Source organism: Sus scrofa, chromosome 2 (genome assembly GCF_000003025.6).
Source record: "Sus scrofa isolate TJ Tabasco breed Duroc chromosome 2, Sscrofa11.1, whole genome shotgun sequence".
NCBI lineage: Eukaryota > Metazoa > Chordata > Mammalia > Artiodactyla > Suidae > Sus > Sus scrofa.
Genome location: NC_010444.4, coordinates 151,825,993 through 151,836,413, shown reverse-complemented (window position 1 = coordinate 151,836,413; position 10,421 = coordinate 151,825,993). Strand labels below are relative to the sequence as shown.

General features: G+C 39.8%; 1 long non-coding RNA gene across 1 annotated transcript; it reads left to right on the top strand.

Moving 5' to 3' along the window:
• On the top strand, positions 1-5,124 carry LOC106508271. The gene is made up of 2 exons (XR_001305006.2): positions 1-1,330; positions 4,714-5,124. It is a non-coding gene; the product is annotated as an uncharacterized LOC106508271 (long non-coding RNA).

The following is a 10,421-nucleotide window of genomic DNA, read 5'->3' as shown; positions in this document are numbered from 1 at the left end:
ACTGCTTTTGCAGCATCCCATAGATTTTGAATGCATGTGTCTGCATTGTCATTTGTCTCGAGGTGTTTTTTAATTTCCTTCTTGATTTCCTCATTGACCCATTGGTTCTTCAGTAACATGTTATTTAGTCTGCATGTAGTAAGTTCTTTCTCATTTCTTTTCCTGTGGTTGATGGCATACTTTATGAGGTTAACATTATCCTGATGCTAAAGCCAGATAGAGACATTACAAGAAAAAACAATGTTACCAATATTTCTCCTGAACATAGCTACAACCATCCTTATATATTTTTGCAAATTAAATCTAAAAATGTTTTGAAAAGAAAGTACATCATGGCCAAGAAGAGTTTAATTCAAGAATGCAAGTTTTGTCCAATATACAAAAAAGAAGTTGGTATAAGTCATCATATCAGTATCCTAAAAATAATAACCATAAGATCATTTCTATAGATGCAGAAAAATTATTTGGCAAAATTCCACATCTGTTTAGAATAAATACTCAGCAACTAGGAATAAAGAGTAGCTTCCTCAAATTGTTAAAGGACATCTATAGAACATCTACAGTGAGCATATTTAATGGTGAAAGACTATACAGTCTTGCTCTAAAATTGAAAAAATGTTAAATATGTCTGCTCTGCTCTTCCTAGTGATCTTAGCCAGTGCAGTAGGGAAAACAAAAAAAGTGGAGGGATGGAACAAAGTCAGGAAAGGAAAATAAAATTGTCTTTATTTGCAGACAACATGGTATATACATGTTTGCAAAAGTATTTTAAAAAATCTACTAGACCTAATTGAGTTTCACAAAATATCTAAATGAGATACACTGTATATACAGATGGAAATATTCAGTATTGATTGTTAAGATAACACTTTTCCTCAAATTGATCTATATGTTCAATCCAGTCATCAACAGACATTTATGTGGAATTTGACAAGCTGATTCAAATCTTATATGGAAATGCAGAAGACCTAGAGAACAAAACACTCAAGAAGACTCACATTACTTGATTTCTCAGCTTATTATAAAGCTAGAGTAATCAAGGATGTGGTATTGGCATAAGAATAGGTCAATGGATCAGTATAGTCTAGACACATATGGACAGTAAATTTTTTTAGCAGTTTAAGAAATCTTTAACTGTTGAGTCTCCTTTTTCATTTGTTCATTTTTTAATTCATGCTCAGGAAGTTACTTCTGTATCCTTAACAAATCACATCTCCTCCCTCTCTCCTACCCAGAAATCCTCCTTCTTCCCTTAGAATTTCTGATGCTGGAGAGATCTGAGAGTTCTCGGAAAATGTTTAAAGTCACCAGCCAAGACTGGAGCATGCAGGTAAGTGGACAACAGATTTTTAACAAAGCTGTCAAAAACTCAACAAACGAAAGGTAGTTTTTTCCAACAGACAATGCTGGAATGTTTGGAAATCCATATGTCCCACAAACAATCCCTTTAATTCTTTGATTCAAATGATACATTAAAAATTAATGAGAAAGGTCATAGGCATAAACATAAATGTAGAAACTATAAATTTCTAGAAGAAAATCCAAAATAACTGTGACTTTCTTTACACAAAGATTTTTCAAGACAAACCACAAAACATGAAATTGAACACTAAAATAGTTCAATACGATGATAGTTTCTATTCTTCAAGACAGATGGTTATGAAAATGCCCTGGTAACAATACCTGAGATTCATCTAATGTATTTCCTCCACCAGATCTGGAGCCAGCTACTTCTCCAAAGAGCACTGACTTCTCATATTGGAGATGAGTGTTGAAAAACCCCAATCTGGCTCTTTTAGGTGCTCATAACTAATTGGGTGTTATTAAGTTTAGACTACCTTCAATGGACTTGGCAAAGGATCAGCACATATTGTTTTAAATTATGAATTTGTACTGATCTATTTATACTTTTCATGAAATCCTTGATATTTTACAAGTATTTCATCTTTCACTGAAAATACTTGTTCCCAACCGCACATTAACAGAATTACTAAATTATTTTACAGTATGCCTAAACAAATTTCAAATTTTCAACATCAATATTACTATAACAATAGATGAATAAAAACAAATAACAAATGCACAAAACCTGTTCTTATGTTGATTCCTAAGCTTTAATGCTTTTCCATTTCAATGGCTGTAAAAATTCAAGTTAAAAAGTTGCATTTTAATAAGCTGAAAAATGCAAACAGAATTAAATATTCAAGAAGGTATAGTCATATATTAGATGATCTATGAGAGCACAACTTCCCTTTCTTTCTAGGGGCATCCTTGGCATACTTCCCCACACCGAGTCTTAATCTCGTATTCTAGGTGTCATTTTTGTTTTCTCATTCTTTATATCCCTTTTCTTTATGGTCTATCCCAGGAAATTGGATATGCTTCAGCTCTATATCATAATGCTTACTTACTAGGCATAGACAGGTTCGTATCATTTCTGTCCGTGTAATTATAGCTAGGAATTTCACCTTCCTCTTGTGTTCGGTTAGCAGTCCTGATGTTTTAAGTCCTTATCTGCAGTAGCCCCAGAGAAACCCATTCAGTTATCTGTATAAGGACTTCCTGTTGTGCGTCATGTTATGGTGCAGATTGAGGAGTCTACCCTCTGATGGTTTGTACCCTAACTGGATACAGAGGTTTTGCTACATCCCTGCCAGAGGGAAGTACTCCATTTCTGACTTGGTGAAGAGACTGAAAATTCACAGAATTCTCTAGGAAATCATTTAATGACTGTCTGTCAGCTAGTTTTACAAATATGGAGCTGTGAGGGAGCTCAGTAGTCCTTGAGATGGTTATTTGGGGTCATGTCCACTCTTTTTAAGGACTGTACCTCTTTCTCACCACCAGGATCTTGATAATCCTCTTGGCAGTAGGCACCACACCCGTCATGGCTTACCTCGATGCCATGCCCTGTATGCCACTGTCACCAGCCTTCCTCTGGGGATCTTTTCACCAGACTGAAGAAGAGAGCTCCTATACAAAGACTGGTGTCAGTGCTGGAAAGCTGGGAAAAGCTCTTTGAAGGTCAGCACACATTTTCCATCATCAAAAGGAAAAAAATACATGGAACTAGCTGCTGGCTTAGTGGGTTAAGGATCTGGCATCTTCACTGGTGTGGCTTGGGTCCTTGGATCACTGCTATGGTGTGTGTTCTACCCCTGGCCCGGGAACTGTTTTTAGCGCCTTTCCTTTCCTTCCTTCCCTCCACTTTACACCCACAGCATATGGAAGTTCCTAGGCCAGGGATTGAATCTGAGCCACAGGTGAGACCTATGCTCTAGTGGCAATTCAGGATTCTTTTTTTGGGGGGTGGGGGGGGGAGGTCCACACCTGAAGCATTTGGAAGTTCCTGGGCTAGGGGTCCAATCAGCTGCAGCTGCAAGCCTATGCCACAGCCATAGCAACACTGGATCTGAGCTGCATCTCCAGCCTTCACCATGGCTGCATCTCCAGCCTTCACCAGATCCTTAACCCACTGAGAAGGGCCAGGTATCAAAAACATATCCACACAGACACTGTGTTGGATACTTAATCTGCTGAGCCACAACGGGAACTCTGAGGATCCTTTAACTCATTGCTCTGGGCCAGGGATCAAACCCACACCTCTTCAGTGACCCAAGCCACTGCAGTCAGGTTCCTAACCTACTGTGCCACAGTAGGAACTACATTTAACTCCTTTCCTTTACACTGGAAAAAAAAAATCAAGATACCAAAATCAGAACAAAGCAAAATAAAAAAGTTTAGTTTGCATTAATCAGAAACCACAATTCAAACCCAGATATTCTTAATCCAGAGCCCACACTCTTTTTTTAAAGATTTAACTATAATTGATTTACAAACTTGTGCCGATTTCTGTTGAATAGCAGTGACTTAGTCATACACATACATACATTCCTTATACCACTTTTCACTATGGTCTATCCCGGGAAACTGGATATACTTCCCTTGCTATACAGAGGACAGGACTTCATTGTCTATCCATTCTAAATACAGTTTCATCCGCTACCCCCAAACTCCCAGTCCATCCCTTTCCCTCCCTCCTCCCCCTTAGGAACCACAAGTCTGTTCTCCTTGTCTGTGGCTCTATTTCTGTTTTGTAGATGGGTTCCTTTGTGCCACATGTTAGAGTCCACATGTCATTGATAACATGATATTTGTCTGACTTCTGTTAGCATGATAATCTCTGGTTGCATCCATGTGGCTGCAAATGGCATTATTCTGGGTTTTTATGGCCGAGGAGTACTTGGTTGTATATATGAACCACATCTTAATCCATTCATCTGTCGACGGTAGAGTCCACATTCTTAACCACTGTGTTGTGCTACCCTTCCTGCCTCTCTGGTTGTAGACTGTTTTTTTGAACTACTTCATGATTTGTGATGCCTGCCAAGATTTATTGTTGAAAAAAAAACTCCATTAAAAACTTTAAAAATCACTATTTTAAATCAGTTTAAAGATTCAATCTTAATCCTTAAATTTTGGTATTTGAAAAACCAAAACCTCTCTTAGGTCCTGGAAGTGAGATATCTTGTTGATAAACAAGTTGGATTTTTTAAATGAGCTTAGAGAATCCGTATCTGAAGAACAGTGGGGGAGACCACTGATATTATGCATCCGCTGAACCCTGTAACACCCTGCCCCTGCCCCGATAGTGAAGCATCTAGTAGTCCCTTGAGAAATGTGTCCTGATTGATGACACTCTCTTTGTTGCAGGTGGTACTAATAGGCGCTGGCTCCAGATTTTGTTGAGATGATCAAGAGGAAGCCTAATCCAATGCCTCATATTGCTTTGGGATTCCTTATCGAAGGAGATCCTTGGAGAGCTCCCAGATGTGGCCGTCTGAAGAGTGTCACATTGTCTACAGTTGTACCTGCCAGAGGTAGGCCAGGCCATCTTTGGAGGGGCCATGAACATACTGTAAGGCTCTTAGGCTATTCGCGAAGTGGTGTGTTACTTGCAGATCGACTGGGATAAGCTAAAGGTGAATAGTACAAATACTAGACAAACCACTAAAATAGCAAGTTATTTTATAGCTAATAATCCAAAAAGAGGATAAAAAGGAATTACAACGAACAGTCCAAAAGAAGGCAGAAAAAAAAAAAAAAAGAGAAGAACAGATAGGACAAATAGAAAATAAAATGGAGATAATATATTTAATCTAACAATGTAAACTATCACATTACATATAAATACAGACACAACAGTTAAAGGAAGAGATTGTCATGTTGGCTAAAAAAGCTCAACCCCAACTTTATGCTCCTACAGAAAACACACTTTAAAAACAAAGACACAAATAGTTTGAAAGTAAAAGGATGGAAAAAGATACACCAGGCTAACCCAAGTCAGAAGAAAGCTGAAGGAGCTACGTTAATATCAGACAGAATAGGAAGTTTGCATTGTGCCTCAGTAGTAATGAGCCTGGCTAGTGTACCCATGAGGATGTTGGTTTGATCCCTGGCCTTGCTCTGTGGGTTAAGGATCTGGCATTGCCATGAGCTGTGGTTTAGTTCACAGGCGTGGCTCGGATATGACATTCCTGTGGCTGTTTCATAGGACTGTGGCTACACCTCCAATTTGATCCCTAGCCAGGGAACTTCCATATGCCACAGGTGTATCCCTAAAAAGCAAAACACACACACATAAACCCAAAATATATTTCAGAACAAAGAATAATTATTAGGAATAAAGACCATTCCATAATGATAGAGGACAGTCTATCAGGAGGATGTAACTGTGTAAGTTTATTCACCTAGTAGCTGAGCATTAAAATTTATAAAGAAAAAACTCATGTAACAACAAGGAAAACAAGTAAATTCACAGTTATAGGTGGAACTTTCAGTTCCCTCTCTTAATTAATAGAACAGTTAGCAAGGATATAGTAGATAGACTTGAACCTCACTGTCCACCAACTTGACTGACATTTGTAGAATATTTCACCCGACAATGACAGAATACACATCTGCACACAGAACATTTATCAAGGCAAGTCGTATTTCTGAGGTCGTAAACAGGCTTAATAAATGTAAAAGGTCAGACGTGTTCTCTGATCACAGCAGAACTAAGTTAGAAGCAGTCATAGGAAAGTATCTGGACAACGCCCAAATATTGGGACTAAATAGCATCCTTCTAAATAATCAGGCTGGTTAAAGAAAAAGAAAAAAGGAAATGAATTACTGTGAACTGAATGAAAATGAAAACACACCTAAACTTGTGAAATGCATCTAAAGCCATACTTAGAGGGAAATATAAAGCACTAAATGCCTACACTGGAAAAGGCGAAAGGCTATAAATCAGTGACTCAGTTTCCACCTTAAGAAATTAGAAAAAGGAAAAAGCAAAACCCACTGTAAAACAGAAGAAGTAATCAAATTCAGAGAAGATTAAATGGCAGAAATAGGAAAAATAAATAAAGGAAGCCAAAGGGGTAGGGAGGAAAAAGGAAGAGGTGATATGGAAGAAGATCCATGGGTATTGTTGGATTCGGGGTAACGGAGGCCTGACGGAAGCGGGCACCCCGTGTTGATGGAGACCTCAGGGAAATGGAGAAGGTGGTTGGGCCAGTGTGACGCTGGGGGGCAGAGAGAGTGATGCCTCAGTGAGTCTCGGAGGTAATAGTCAAAACAGCGTTTCCTCCAGCTCTTCTCATAATAGGATGTCTGCTCTGTGGCTGTTCTGTTACGCTCCTCAGAGCAAAATCGCACTCTAACTGCTCTAGAAAGCTACCATCAAAAGAGCTTTTGCAGGCCCCTGTGAGAGACAAGAGGTAGACATTGCATCCAGGAGCAGGGTGGTGACAGGCCTCACAGCGGCCCCATTTCTCCACATTCCTGTTTCATGACGCCCTTGTTCTCTCTCAACCCAGGCCTTCCTTTCACTTCCATTCTCTATGGTCCCCTTTCCGTGCCATCCCTAACCTGCTGTGGGGTCCTGGAATTCCTAGAGACAAGCCAGGGAGAGGGACATATGGAAAAACAAGAGATGAATCATTTCCATAGAGCAAGCTGGAGCCTTTCCGGGAAGCTCTCAAGTTAGGCAAATAGCTTGTTGGTTGAAGAAAGAAGGGATCTTAGAGAAGTCTCTGTAAAATGTTCAGTTGAGAGGAAGCTGTTAGAAAATTTGCGCTGAGAGCCCCAGGAATCAAGTCTCAATGTCCAAAGGTCAATGAGAAAATTCTTAGGCCAGCATAGGCTCAGTGCTGTGTTGTTTTCAAAGGGGCTCCATGGGCACTGTTGCTAATTGATCCCTGTGCGCTTGGCAAGCCAGATGCCTTCTCAAAGGGTGAGTCAGAATACTAGGGAAGTTAACAACTTGTGCAACGTCAGGCCCCAAAATATTTCCCCCAAAACTACCTATACTGCTTCTGCTACCTCACACCACCTTGCCGCGGGTACGACGCACTGCCCAGCTCCACCAGTTTTCATTCCCGTAGAGGGGAGGGAAGGGATTTAGAAGTGTCCCTGATTCTGATTTATTTCCAGTGAGCCCTCCTCAGAGGGAGGACTAGCACTGGGAAGTGATGCCCCAAGAACTGTGGACCTGAGCCCTCGAGAAAGGAGCAAAGGGTATCCCTGCAAAAGGCCTGGGGTGAATTACAAAACCTTAGCTTTTAAAGCTCCCACGTTCTCCTCCTGTTGCTGAGTTGATGCTGAAATATAAGAAAAAAATTGAACAGTGGGACCTATTTCTTATACTCTTATTTCTAAACAGCCAACATTTATTAATGAGTAAAGTGACATTCTGTGTTAAAATTGAATCCTGTATTGTTCCATGTTATTCATTTTAAAAGCAAACATTTTCTACTGATTCTTCTTTGTCAGACTCAAAGAATGGCTTGCTGCCTTTGATCCTCAATTGATATTTCAGATAGTAGTCCTCTGCTGTAAAGGGGCATAGAAATTCACATTTTCTAGATCATGTGTGCCCCACTCTACAAAATTCTGCTTCATGAGTAGAATCTGTATCAGAGGCTTTCAGAGACTCAGCATTACTCTGTGGGTCAGCCAAACACAAGGGGAGAGTCTTGGCCAGGTAACCCTTATAATGGGAAGGCAGCTGCTAAACAAGCATTGAAGGCCCGTTCTCTTCAGCTGCCCTGCGCTCTCTTATGTGAACCAATCCATGGCCCATGAATCACAGTGTTTGGATTTCACCCTGGAACTCTTGACCACATCTAGTTAGATGGTCTTGAACTTTGGATAGAAACCCTTGTCCACCCAACCACTTCTCCTCGTCAAACGATGTGCTAATGTCTCTTGAGAACTCCCATCCCTGTTCTGTCTCCATTCCAATAATTGTTTGGGAATAGTGGGAGTAGGAAAAGGAAAAATAATAGTCTAGTCATTCTCTTTTGTGGGCTGAGCCTAGAGCTGCCTTACCAGACTAATGTCTCTCTTTTCGTCAAACATGAGTAATTATGTGCACTGCTGGATGCAGTAACAAGGCAGAAAGGTGACCCAACTTTGTACAAAAGTGAAAGATGGAACCAATGCCTCAGGACTCACTAAAATGCTGACACAACCAACCAGAGTTCTCCGTGATCTAAAATGCACTAGTACCTCAGGAAGCTGAACAGAGAATACCCATTCTAGTCTGGAGTTCTAGACCTGTGTCACAGAGCTATGGAACAGTCACAAAGCTTTCTGGAGTGTGGGGAGGGGAAGAATTAGGGAGGTGAGTCCAATCCCTTTACCCACTATCTAGCAGATCCCACCATGACTCCTAGACCCCACCTGGTTTTTCCATATTCTCCTAACAAATTTTCTGCGTATCATATATATACAATACATTTTATATGTGTATATATAATGAGGTATATATTTGCACACTTTTATGCCTTTTGTGTATATTTACTCATTTAGTCCTCATTATAATCCTGTGATCTAACTACAATTATTGTCCCCGTATTAAATATGAGGAAACTAAGAAGCGTAGAAGGTTACACTGATAGTAAATAGCAAAGCCAGTATCCAAGCTGGGAGCTCTGGCTCCAGTGACATCCTTTGCCATAAAACTGTGCTGTGTAGAGTGTCATGGCAATCTGGATCGAGAGTCTAAATCAGTGCAATTGGACATTTGAGGAAATACTGCTTACCTCCTTTTAGCACATTGTATGTGATTCCAGACATACTCTTAATATCCTTTCACTTGGAGTTCAGAACATTGTGGGAAGGCATGAGATTCTCAGAGGAGGGACTTACCTGAGGGTCACAAATTTCAAAGAGCAGAGACAGATTTGAGCCCACAACAATTAGGGTGCATTAATTTCTTCTGCATTTCCCAGAAGACAGGAGCTATCTGAGGCCACGAGAGGTTAAATGAGTAGCAGTGCCCTGTCTGCAGGTGCTCCAGTTCAACATTCTACATGTGGTTGTTGCTAAACTTGGATAAAGTCCTAGTTAGTCCTTATCTACAGATTTCCTCAGAGAGTCTGGGTTCTTGACAACTCATGCAGGTCCAGGCAGATGCTACTAGAAGATGAGAATTAGGGAGATGAATGAACCAGATGGTGAACAGGGCAGAGGCTCTCTGTGAATTTGGGGATCTGGTGACTTCCTTACAGCCCTCAGTAAACTTTGGAAAAGATTGAACAGCATCCACTTTGTGCTACGGGGCTTAAGGGTTTCCATTAGCACAACTGGGTTCAAATCCTAACTCTGCAGGTCACTTAAAGTACACCCTGGATGGATCATTCTATCTCTCAGGACCTTGCTTTCTTCCTTGGTAAAATAGTATTGACAGTTTTATTGAATATGATCATCCATTATTTACCTTATATATGGGACAAAAGTTGCCATCTGTACATTTAATTTTCTTTCCTCTATGTCCTTTCTTTGTCAAACTCTTCCCTTGATATTGATCTAGGGCAAGTATCAATGAGATGTTATTTTTTGCAAAAGATAAATGAAATGAAAAAGTTTTTTTTTTTTTGCCTGAGACCACTTTATTGAGGTATGACTGACTTCAAAAAAGCTGTGCATATTTAATATATACAATTGGATGAGTCTGGATATAATAGTGCTCTCTCTGAATGTCTGCTTAGTGTTGGGTGGTTTCATCAATCTTGCATCACTGACAACAAGGCCTAACTTAGAGAAAGAGAAAAGAACTTTGATATACAGGCAAAACAGCTGTGAAAGAGAAAAAAAAAAGATAGATTATCTACTGATGAGCAAGGATAAGAATGACAAATTCATCAACAGAAGTAATGGAATCCAGAAGACAGACTTCTTTACTGAAAAAAAACTGTTTATCAAGAATTCCTTGTCCATCAGAAATATATTTTAAAAGCAAAGATGAAATTAAGATCTCTTCAGATCTAGAAAAGTTGAAAGAATTTCAACTACAAACATGCACTGCAAGACAAGTTAAAACCCTGCTGTCATAAGGAAAATATAGCTATGGCAATGGGGATCTATAGAAG